Raw genomic sequence first — 12,900 nt, 5'->3', positions numbered from 1 at the left:
TAAATTAAATGTATCCTGGAGAAGTTAGTTTGTGCATCATGGTTATCCTTTATGAAGAGCACAAGGTACATCTGGTTTCATGCAGACATTCTGGGGCTATCATCAAACATCAGGTTGTGTGCATAGCACATAACTTTAAAAAGTTGATATAAGCTTACACATTATGAAGGCAATATGAAAGAAAAGAATCAACTTGCACTAGAAATGCATATAAAAATGTTTAGTTTATTTAACGCATTGGTAATCTTATTTCAGTTTTTTAGGGGATTATTTTCCTCTTTTGAAACAAAATACTATAGTAAACTCACCTCTCAGTAATTAAACATTTGTTGATTTTAACATGCCCCTATGGCACCTGATCAAATTAATACAGGAAGATGAGAAGGTGAGAAGGCACTAAGATCACCTAGGAGAGTCCTACCTCCTACTCATCTGTTCATAGAGTTTCCCTAGGGATGGTGGAGGGGGTAATTGGTAAAAATACTCTGCTAGCCTTCTTTCCAGAAGTAATAAAAGATTATGTTGGTAGGGCGCCTGGGTGGCTCAGTTGGTTAAGCGACTGCCTTCGGCTCAGGTCATGATCCTGGAGTCCCAGGCTTGAGTCCCGCATCAGGCTTCCTGCTGAGCAGGGAGTCTGCTTCTCCCTCTGACCCTCTCTCCTCTCATGTGCTCTCTCTCTCTCTCTCTCATTCTCTCTCTCAAATAAATAAATAAATAAATAAATAATCTTTAAAAAAAAGATTATGTTGGTAGCTGCAAGGTGATAAAATTAAAATTAAATTAATAAAATTAAAAGACCAAAATTAATGGGTTTTTATCCTTTGCTATATTGAAAGAAGAAAACTACTTCCTGGATAACATAAAGCAGCAGCTGAAGCAAGAAATGGAAAGGGAAGAGGTTTTGAGAAGGCTAAGGTGAATTAAAATAGGTCTAGTACAATGGAAGAATATTACACAAAGGAAGAAGGGAAGGAGAAGGAAATTTGATCCACTGGAGAAATCCTCTGGGAAGAGATGTATAATTTCTGGAAAGAAAGCAATATTCTCCCTTCCTGTGAAAAGACAGAAGGGCTTCTAGAATTAGGGAACATGAAGAGCTTAGTTACCGGATGTACAAAGAAGAAATACAACAATGGAAATAGCCCTTTGTACAATCACAAGGAAAATCATAGTTGTTCCCTCTTCTTGAAATGAAAACCATCACTTCCATTCAGAGTCCACTGGCACTTGCCAGTTTACTGGCCCAGCACCATACCTGGAACAAAGATCAGTAAATAAATGTAGTTTGAAGATGAATAAATAAATGGAAGCATCTTCTGGCTCACCATCACTTATTTATAATGTTGAATAGGGATAAATGACATAAACAGAAGAAATTTGGGTAACAGCTCTAGGAATTAGAGCTCTAAGCCAAAAAGGAAAGGATTTGTTAATAGCATGGTCTTATCTATGCTCCCATTTTAGAAGAGTTGGGGATTTTGTAGACAGAAAAAAGATTGGAAAAATAATGTTTAGCTAAATCAATAGAGATTCCAAACAGTACCTGGTCCTGCACCAGGGATTATTCTGCCAGACTGATGAACACTTGGCTATAGAGTACATTGCACAGAATCATCTGAAAGTCTGCCAGGTTTATAGTAACTTTAAAATCAAAGTCTAGGGGCGCCTGGGTGGCTCAGTCATTAGGCATCTGCCTTCAGCTCAGGTCATGGTCCCGGAGTCCTGGGATCAAGCCCCGCATCGGGCTCCCTGCTCAGCAGGAAGCCTGTTTCTCCCTCTCCCACTCCCCCTGCTTGTGTTCTCTCTCTTGCTGTCTCTCTCTGTCAAATAAATAAAAATCTTTAAAAATAAATAAATAAATAAAATCAAAGCGTAGGGGGAAGGAAAACACTGTCAGATAAAATTATAAAACTGGATATAATGATGGACATCAGCCATTACAATAAAAAGCTATGCAATTGGTACACACACAAGAGTCCATAGTTAAAAATGACTAAAAAGAGGGTCAAGAATTCTACTGTATACTCAAAGCCCAGAACATTAACATCATTAGAGTATAATTCAAGATAGAAGGTCATTAAGATTTATCATTTGAAAACATGATCATAACAATGAAAAGTACTTTGTTCTAGTAAAGCCTTAGGAGATGAAGTAGATGAACTTGACGTGTCATGAAGATAAAAGCTTGTGTGGAACTCTTCAAGTCTGCTTTTGATAGCATGAAAGGAAACATTTCAGTGAAGGACAAGGAGAGAGAGAACAAGGTAAAATGTTAGAAAGAATGTTCTACAGCCTACTTACTGAAAGAAGGTCATGTTTTTTCTCTTAGAACAAGAGTAAGCTTAGATTCTGGAATTTGCCTAGAGATGGCCTGAAGGTAGGAGTCCAGGTCTAGTCACATCAGGAAGAGTGTTTACCAAAGGGGTTAAAGGTCTTGTAATTGGAGGAAAAACCTAGATCTTAGTTGAAAGGATAACAGTATTGAATAGCAGATTTAAAGATCAAGACAAGGCAGAAAATAGGAGGGGTTAGAAGCCGGAAGGATTAAGGGTGAGCTGGTATGTTATGGAAAAGTTTGTGACAAGCAATTCACAATTAAAGCAACAGACAGAGAGCAAGAGAGTGTTTGGATTACCCTCACAAGGGATGTTTAACATATGAGACATGGGGGTGGATAGGAATATTAACAGGTGGTAGAGGCAGCAGCTTAAAAGAATCAGGGAATTTGGACCTGGAAAAGAAGACAAATATAATGGAGTGGGAAATTTTTAGCTTCCCTGCAGTCCATTAAAAATCTCATCCTGTCATGAGAAAAGATGTTTTGATATTATGTAAAGCATAGATTTTAGAATCAAATAGGTTTAATTTGAAACCTGGCTCTGCATGGCTCTATGATATTGGGTAAGAAATGAATCTCTATACTGGCTTCAAATTCCTCACCTGTAAAATGGAAGTTATAATGATAACTGCATCTCTGTGATATCAGGAAAATTAAATCAGAGGATAAATTTAAAGAGTTGTTACCGAGTACATAGTAATCCCTATGTGAATGCTAAACTACTTTTATTACTAAAATTCAGATAAAAGTAAGTTAGCTAATAAATTTTTTATTTGCCTTGAAATATTTTATTTTTCTACCAAAAGTCCATCGACCTGATTCTTTAAAAAGACTTGGTTAGAGGGGTAGAAATGAGAAGACCTTTGGAGAAAGTTATTTTGCCCTGTCATCTTAAAGCAGTGCTTCTCTAATTCAATGTACTTATAAGGCACCTGAACAAGTTTTTAATAAGCCCATCTGATTTAGATGGCCTAGCATGGGGACCTGAGATTCTACATTTCTAACAAGCTCCCAGTGATATTAATGCTGCTGGTCCCTATACCACACTGAGTAGTAAGGCCATAGAATGCCTGAAAATGAGTAAAGGAAACATGGCAAGAAGTCAGACATGTAACGTGGATTTCAGGAAGGCAAATTTCAGAGGCAGCAGAACTCTTTCCTAGATCAAGCCCTAAGAAAAGATGGCTCAAATCCAAAACCAATGATACGAGATGTAGTTTTCAAAAAGAAATTCTGGCTCTATAATTTCAAACAATTCTGAAGGGGATTTCTATATAACCACAAGTATCAGTTTAAAAAAACAATTACATATACAGAAAAGGAAAGAAAGAACAGAAGAGAGGAGAGGTCTAAGCCTCTAAAAATCATAAGTAAACAATGAATCCTAGAATTTATTGAGGTTTCAAAAGCCACCTAAAATAATTATTATTTTTATAATGAGAAAAACACAATGAAATAGGCCATCTATAAAAAATATTAACTTGTCAACAGATTATAGAAAGACCACCAAACTCCTCACTTTTTAGCTTGCTTCTAACCATGATCTATGCTTCAAAAGTAGAGAATTAAAATAGGTACAAAGGACAAGAAGCTAGTTAGTGGTGGGACTATTGTATTATAGCACACAATTTCACTAAGTGAGTTCAAATGTTTCTGTTTGAGTAGATTACATTTCATACTAATTAAAGATTGCTGAATAGAATCTTTGCGAAACCATGATGAACATAAAAGTTCTAGAAGATCCTAAGTGACCAAACATTGTCCTATTTGTTTTAATAGTGGTTTCCGTGAAGCATTGTCTAATAAAGATGATGCTAATCCTTGGCTGACTTTGAGACATATTTTTTACAAAGATAATTAATAAAGACAAAGTATTTTTTCCAATATTTTTCTTCTTTGTCCAATGGACTCCTATTCATCCTTAAAGAACCTATCCACATGTAACTAACTTGGAGTAATTTCTCATTCTCTTAGACAGAATTAGTTACATTCTCTGTGTTCTCATTAATCTTAATCAAGTTCTTACTTTACTTAAAACTTAACTATACTTAACATTGTATTTGGATTACTTATTTGCATGTCTGTTTTCCAACTTGACAGAGAATGGCTTATTTTTATCCCAAAAATCCTTATGTTCTGCACAGTACATGATATATAGCAGATGTTTACTAGAAGCTTCAAAATTGAAGTCCTCACACATAAAACATATACATCTAATTCAATCTTAGGCTGTGCACATAGAAATATCAATGTCTAGAACAAGGGAGATGTAAGTCCCAATACAAATTTGTATTACCCAATATCACAGAGCTATGCAGAGCCAGTCAATTTCCTTCACATAAAACCCAATTGGCTCAGCATAATATTCTCCAGTTCCATCCACGTCATTGTTATACAAGAATTTATTCTACTTTTTCAGGCATTGACCATATGAAAAACAAAAGATGAATGGGTTGATTGATTAAATATAACACTAGATATTTCAAGTTTACTAGGGATAAAATAATTAACAAATCTTAATTGGGCAATAAACTATACATTCCCATTAGGTTTTGTAGTCAGCAGGTATTTTGTTCACTATGAGAAAGATAATATTTTAGAAATTGTTTTTATCCCCTAACTTCTCGCAATGTTCAGTATTATGAATCTTTGTTTTTCCTTCCATAAGAATATGTGCCTTATGACAGCAAAGTCTCTATATGTTCACGGAGATACTCCCCTGTACCTAGAATAATACTTGACATATAATTAGTCCTCAGATGTTATTTGAAAACATGAATAAAAAGTGAACAAATTAACAAGGGTGGTGGAAGGACAGCTCATGAAAACCACTTTAAATTTACCAGATTTAACAAAAAAGGAACTTTTTAGAATAATGAAAATAAATCATTGTTTATCTGAATTTCAACTTTATCTGGCAACTCTACTTTTAGAAAAGAAAAAAGAAAAAAACGTAAGGGCAAAAGCATGTGAAATCATCAATATTTACCTAGGAAAAGGAAGAAATAAATTTTCTTCCAAGACTATACTGATAGATATAAGGAAACCACAATATACATGTTTAAAAAATACAACAAAACATAAAAAGAATCAAAAAAGACAAAGGCAAATCATCTTTAGAAACACAGTTTGGTTTTTAAAAATCTTGCTAGACTCTAAGAGATACTGTGACCTAGCCTATCCTGTGCGTATGTGGGTGTGTTTTGGGATAAACCCTAAAACAGCTTTTAAGAATTTCCTACACTTTGTCCTTCCCTACCTGAAGGTCATTACGAGAGAGTTGTTGCTAGGTTGCAAGCATGGCCTTACACTTAGGGTTTCAAACAGAATTATTACATTAAAAGTAAAATAAATATTGGGCGCCTGGGTGGCTCAGTTGGTTAAGCGACTGCCTTCAGCTCAGGTCATGATCCCGGAGTCCTGGGATCGAGTCCCACATCAGGCTCCCTGCTCTGCGGGGAGCCTGCTTCTCCCTCTCCCACTCCCCCTGCTTGTGTTCCCTCTCTCGCTGTGTCTCTCTCTGTCAAATAAATAAAATCTTAAAAAAAAAAAAAAAAGTAAAATAAATATTAATTCACAATGTCAAAACATCAAACAGCATTCTTTTACTCACTGACACTGAGAACTATATAACTGACAATTTTCTAAATATCAAGCCAACCCCTCATCTCCTAGGCTGATGACTCTTACTGAATCTTTCAGGCTCAATTTAGTAATCAAAAAAGTAAGAAATACTTTTTGTTAAATTACAAGTCTCCCTAATAATATCATAAATTCCAAGAATATTAGGACCCATATCTGAATTGTATACCTGGAGGTTAGCATGGATCCTGGTATAAGTAGGTGCTCAATTGTTTATTGAATGAATCAAATTTTAGGACAAAATAAAACATAAATTAGAGTGTCACCATCTTTTCTATCTTTATTAGCTGATTTCTCATCAGTATGTTTTTCTGTTCTCTCACACCTTAATATTTATAATGATAAAATGACAACCCTGATGCCTCAGTTTCTTTATCTGTGAAATGAAAATAATAATGTACCTATCCCATGGTGTTGTTATAAAGATTAAATGAATTAATATATGAAAAGCATTTGGGACAGTGCCTAGCACATAATAAATGTTATGTATCATCATCATCATTATCAGTAGCTGTAGCAGCCTTATTTACGAGTGGGTCTTTTTCTAGTGAAAATTTCAGACTCTGGAGTTCTATGGTCCTCATAGGTACTCCTCTGGTTAGAAGTCTGGTCTCTGGCAGGATGGACTCCTCTTTGGTGTTTTAGAAGGATCACCCCTTGTGGAAGAACCTGGCCCAAAAATTTCCTTGAAAAGCATTGTCTCCCCTCTATGTTTGACTGTTCATCCTCCCTTACCAACCTGCTTCTTTAGAGTCCTCTCCTGAATGTTGATTAGCATAGTTTAACTGTGCTGCCTGGTCCCCCCCTTTTTTCCTTTCATCCTAAAACCTATTGTAAGGTCACTGTCTCAGCTGCTTTTAATCAGACTACATCAACTGAAAATAGAGAATGATTGTATAAACTGTCTTTTACAGTCCAGACCTGTTTGACACAGAATAGCATGTTTTATACTATGTTGACTATTTAACAGTTATATTAGAACTCCCTATTGTCTATTGCTTGAATAGACCCAAATTAACAGACCCAGATTAAATGTTTACTATATGTCATGGTTTGAAATATCTAGTATATTAAACTAGTTAATGTTCTTCTTGTATATACAATGTCTCTCAAGTTCTCTTGGACCAGTGTTATATTAATAAGTATAATTAACATAAAACTCTTCTTAGCAACATTAATCTGCAGTTGTTTTATGAAGTTGCTAAAATCGCCTTCCTCCCCATTGTCAAAATTGCCCTCCTCACCTTGCATAATGGTTAAAGATGTAAGACTTTTCTATTGGGCTTTCTTACTACAGAAACACAACTTCCTGATGAGTTCATATTCCAAATTTGCCAGAAACTGATGTCTGATTCTCTCCTTGCTAGCTCCTGGAATCCAGGGATGGTGACACACCCTCAATTGGCCAACTTCACTTAATTCACTTACCCTTTAATTTGTTTCACATAGAATTATCCTTGCAATGACTATTCAAAGATATATAAATAAATACATTAATAAATTATTTTTCAATGCTAATAAAATTTTCATTTTTACCAAAATATATAACTGCATCTCTTACCTCAGTGGCTCTCAACCTTGACTGGGCAGCATTTTCTGAATCCTTCCTAGGAAGTGAATGGAAATTTTATATTTTTTACATAAGTTTTATAAGACATTCTGATGTTCAGCCACAAGATTCTTCCCATTTCATACTAATTGAAAAATAATTCAACAAACTAGTAATATTATTGGCTTATTATACACTGAAAATAATAATTAAGATAATAAGAGTAAAGAATAGACCCGAAATCTAAATGATAAAAAGGAATATACCAGCTATATTCCTTTATATTCTAGCACGTTATCTTACAATCGGGAACACCTTGTTCTTGGAAAGTCTTGGTCTCTGGTGAGAAATGGTAGAATGGTAATGGAAAACTGCCTGTGGTACTCTTCAAAATAGCCTCTACATGAATAACATTAGAGTTCTTTGCTCTTCAAATGCCTTTTCCTTTCTTTCTTTTTCTTTTTCTTTTTCTTTTTTTGGTGTAAGTATCCTACTTGATGTTGATGATAGGGGAAACCAATGTATAGTCACATTATGTAAATGAGATTCTTTGAGTTAATTATTAGTAATAATTTGCAATGTGATGAAAGGATATAAATTTGAATTTTAATACTTTTTTATTTATATACTTTCAAAATAATTTGCAGCTTAAAGGAAAATAGAATATATAACTGCATTTTAGAATCTTTTTTCTTAATCCCAAACATATTGTATACATTTTAAATAATACTAGACAGAACATATCATATCATGATGCTTCAATTATCCATTTTAATCTTAATAAAAATTCAGAGAATTTGCAAATCAATATTCAGCATGATTAAACAGGTTATATTCCCAAGTTGTTTTAGAGCCAAACTTTCAGAAATATCTTAGTAGGGGAAAATATTCTTTCTTGGACAGTTTGTACTCCCAGTTTAAGTAACTGTGACTTGGTCTCTGAGTCATATAATGTACATTAATAATATCTATGTACAATAATGAGAACTTAAAGTGGAATGTGGTCTGCTGATTCCTAATATCTATTCAACTATAAGTTATTAACTCAATTATTCAGGGGCCTATTTCCAGTTTATGAATTATTTATTTTCTTTGTTTTGAAAAAGTTATTATAGCTGTTAGGGCCAAGACAATATTAAAGCTCCAGAACTTGATGATAATGCTCATGAGATACTTAAGCATGCAAGGGAGGCACTGATTACAAAGGCAAATAACCTGTAATTGAATGAAGAGCCTTAACAAAATGCTTCAGAATTTCAAAGACTCATTCTATATGGATTACTGGACAATGGCATAAAATGAACTCTTCAAGAATCTCCATGTGGTTTTAGTTTGAAGTGAAATATAACAGATACGATTTTTATAAACATTAGATCTAGCATGGTTTGATATAACGAACTGTAGCCATAACTTTTATTTGATGCCATTAGCAAACCAAACCAAAGTTCTTGCCATTGTATGGGCTTGGCTGCCCTGCACCCATTAAATTCTAGGATGATTTAAGTTTTTCTAAAGAATATCATTTGCCCCTTCCCATGGATTAACATATGGATTTAACCCACTATACGATAGATGATTTTGAACTTGGCACCAAAATATAAAAATTTGAGAAATTCGGGAGACTCCAAAATGGTGGAGGAGTAGGAGACCTTAGTTTCATCTGGTCCCAGGAATTCAGCTAGATTGCTATCAAATCATCCTGAACACCTGCGAACTCAAGCAGAGATCTAAGAATTGCTGAAACTTTACAAATAGAAAAGCGACCATTTTCTGCAAGGTAGGAGGTGCAGAGAAGTGAATCTGAGGCGATATGTCAGAAGATGAACCGTGGGGGGAGGGAGTCTCTGTAAGCTGGCTACCAGCAAGTAATATAGCAGTGGAATACAAAATCATAACTTTAAAAGTCTGCTCCAGTGAGGGACATCCCTGCCTAAAAGGTGCTCAGGTGGCAAAGTGGAAGCAGAATCCTAAGTGGGACAGCGTAGTCCATAGATTCTCAGGGTCACAGGAAGACCGGGGGTGCCTGAGTGTGGCAGAGTTCCCAGGCATCAGAACAGGGAAGCCAGCTGCAATCAGGTAGCCCAGGAGTGGGCTCTCAGCTCAGGGTTGCCATATACCATGAACCCTAACATGGTTCAGCAATGGCTCTCTGAGCAAGGGCCCAATAATAGCCAGAACCGGGGCAAGAACCTCCCTTCCTCCCCTGGTAGGAATGGCTCAGGTGAGCACCACAGGAGTCTGCAGGGTTTGGAGACTCCAAACAGGGTCGCATACCTGAGACAGAAATGCTCAGGTCACAGGCTGGGTAAGCAGAGTGCTGCCGGAGACCAGGGAGATAGGAGTGATTAACTGCTTTACCCTGAGGGCACACTGAGGAGTGGGGCTCTGAGCTTTCAGCTCCAGGGCTGGAGATTAGGAGGCTGCCATTTTCATTCTTATCCTCTAGAGCAGCAGGGAAAGCCTTCAGGGAACAAAAGCCACACAGAGCAATCCAGAGCAGATTACTTAGCCCAGCTCCCTGGCAAGGGCAGTGCAATTCTGCCCAGGGCAAAGATACCTGAGAATCAGTGCAACAGACTCCTCCCCAAAAGGATCAGTAAGGACATCTGGCCAAGACCAAGTTTACTGAGAACACAGAACTGCAAAACTCCAGTGCTAGGGAAAAATAGTATATAGAATCCATGGTTTTTTCCCCCATGACTCTTTAGTCTTTCAATTTTAATTTTTTCTCTCTCTCCTTTTTCAACCAATTTCTTGTTTTATCAACTCTTTTTTAAAAATATTTTTCAATTTTCATCTTTACAGTTACATTCTATCCTTTCAATGCATTTAATTTTATTTTTGCACATATATAAGTTTTTCTTCCTTTACAATTTTGGGATCTAGTTTTCTAACAAACAGACCAAAATACATACAGGATCCAGTGTATTGCTCTGTTCTGTTCACTTGTCTGATTATTCTCTCTCTCTCTCTCTCTCTTTTTTTTTGGTTTTGGATCTCTTCTGATTTGTTTAGTGTATATTTCTCTGGGGTTGTTGTTGCCATTTTAGTATTTTGTTCTCTCATTCATCTATGCTTCTCTGGACAAAATGACAAGATGGAAAAAACCACCTCAAAAAAGAAAACAAGAGGCAGTAATGACTGCCAGGGACCTAATCAGTATGGATATAAATAAGATGTTGGACCTACAGTTCAAAATAACAATTATAAAGATACTAGCTGGGCTTGAAAAAAGCATAGAAGACACTAGAGAATCGCTTTCTGGAGAAATAAAAGAATTAAAAATCTAATCAAGTCAAAATAAAAAAGGCTATTAATGAGATGCACTAAAAAATGGAGGCTCTAACTGCTAGGATAAATGAGGCAGAAGAGAGAATTAGTGATATAGAAGACAAAATGATGGAGAATAAAGATGCTGATAAAAAGATAAACTACTGGATCATGATGGGAGAATTGAAGAGATAAGTGATACCATAGAGTGAAATAATATTAGAATGATTGGGATCCCAGAAGAAGAGGAAAAGAGGGTGGGGGCAGAAGGTATATTGGAGCAAATTATAGAGAGACTTTCCCTAATCTTGGGAAGGAAACAGGCATTCAAGTCCAGGAGACACAGAGAACCCCCTCAAAATCAATAAAATAGGTCAACACCTCAACATAAAATAGTGGAACTTGCAAATCTCAGAAACAAAGAGAAAATCCTAAAAGCAACTAGGGAAAAGAGATCTGTAACTTACAAGGGTAGAAACATTAGACTGGCAGCAGACCTATCCACAGAGACCGGGCAGGCCAGAAAGGATTGGCATGATATATTCAGGGTGCTAAATGAGAAAAATATGGAGCCAAGAATATTTTATCCAGCAAGGATGTCATTCAAAATAGAAGAGAAAAAAAGCTTCCAGGACAAACAGAAACTAAAAGAATTTGTGATTCTAAACCAGCCGTGCAAGAAATATTATGGGGGATCCTTTAAGTGAAGAGAGAGCCCAAAAATAACACAGAGCAGAAAGGAATAGAGACAACATAAAGAAACAGTGACTTTACAGGTAATGCAGTGGCACTAAGTTCATATCTTTCAATAGTTATTCTGAATGTAAATGAGCTAAATGCCCCAATCAAAAGGCACAGTGTATCAGATTGATTAAAAAAAAAAAAAAAGACCCATCAATATGCTGTCTGCAAGAGACTCATTTTAGAGCCAAAGACAGTTCCAGATTGAAAGTGAGGGGGTGGAAAATCATTTATCATGCTAATGGACATCAAAAGAAAGCTGGGTGGCAATCCTTCTATCAGACGAATTAGATTTTAAACCAAAGACAGTAATAAGAGATGAGGAAGAACACTATATCATAATTAAAGGATCTATCCAAAACAAGATCTAACAATTGTAAATATTTATGCCCCTAACATGGGAGTTGCCAATTATATAAACCAATTAATAACAAAATTAAAGAAATACATTGATTATAATGCAATATTAGTAGGGGACTTTAATACCCCATGCACTGCAATGGACAGCTCATCTAAGCAGAAGATCAACAAGGAAATGAGGCCTTTGAATGACACACTGGACCAGATAGACTTCACAGATACATTCAGAGCATCCCATCCTAAAGCAACAGAATACACATTCTTTTTGAATGCACATGGAACATGCTCCAGAGTAGATCATATACTGGGTCACAAATCAGGTCTCAACCAGTACCAAAAGATTGGGATCATTCCCTGCATATTTTCAGACCACAACACTTTGAAACTTGAACTCAATCACAAGAGGAAATTTGGAAAGAACTCAAATACACGGAGGCTAAAGAGCATCCCACTAAAGAAAGAATGGGTCAACCAGGAAATTAAAGAAGAATTTAAAAATTCATGGAAACAAATGAAAATGAAAACCCAACTGTTCAAAACCTTTGGGATGCAGGAAAGGCAGTCCTAAGAGGAAAGTATATAGCAATATAAGTCTTTCTCAAGAAATAAGAAAGATCTCAAATACACAACCTAAACTCACACTTAAAGGAGCTGGAGAAAGAAGAGCAAATAAAGCAGCAGAAGAAGAGAATTAATAAAGATTAGGGTCAATGAAATAGAAACCAAAAGAATAGTAGAACAAATCAATGAAACCAGGAGCTGGTTCTTTGAAAGAATTAATAAGATTGATAAACCCCTGGCCAGACTTATCAAAAAGAAAAGAGAAAGGACCCAAATAAAATTATGAATGAAGGAGGAGAGATCACAACCAACACTGAAGAAACACAATTATAAGAACATATTATGAGCAACTATATGTCAACAAATAAGGCAATCTGAAAGGAATTAATGCATTCCTAGAGATGTATAAACTACCAAAACTGATCCAAGAAGAAATAGA

Source organism: Mirounga leonina, unplaced genomic scaffold (assembly GCF_011800145.1).
Source record: "Mirounga leonina isolate KUSES-001 unplaced genomic scaffold, KU_Mleo_1.0 Mir_97, whole genome shotgun sequence".
NCBI lineage: Eukaryota > Metazoa > Chordata > Mammalia > Carnivora > Phocidae > Mirounga > Mirounga leonina.
The sequence above is the reverse complement of the archived record's forward strand: the minus strand, read 5'-3'. Positions refer to the sequence as shown.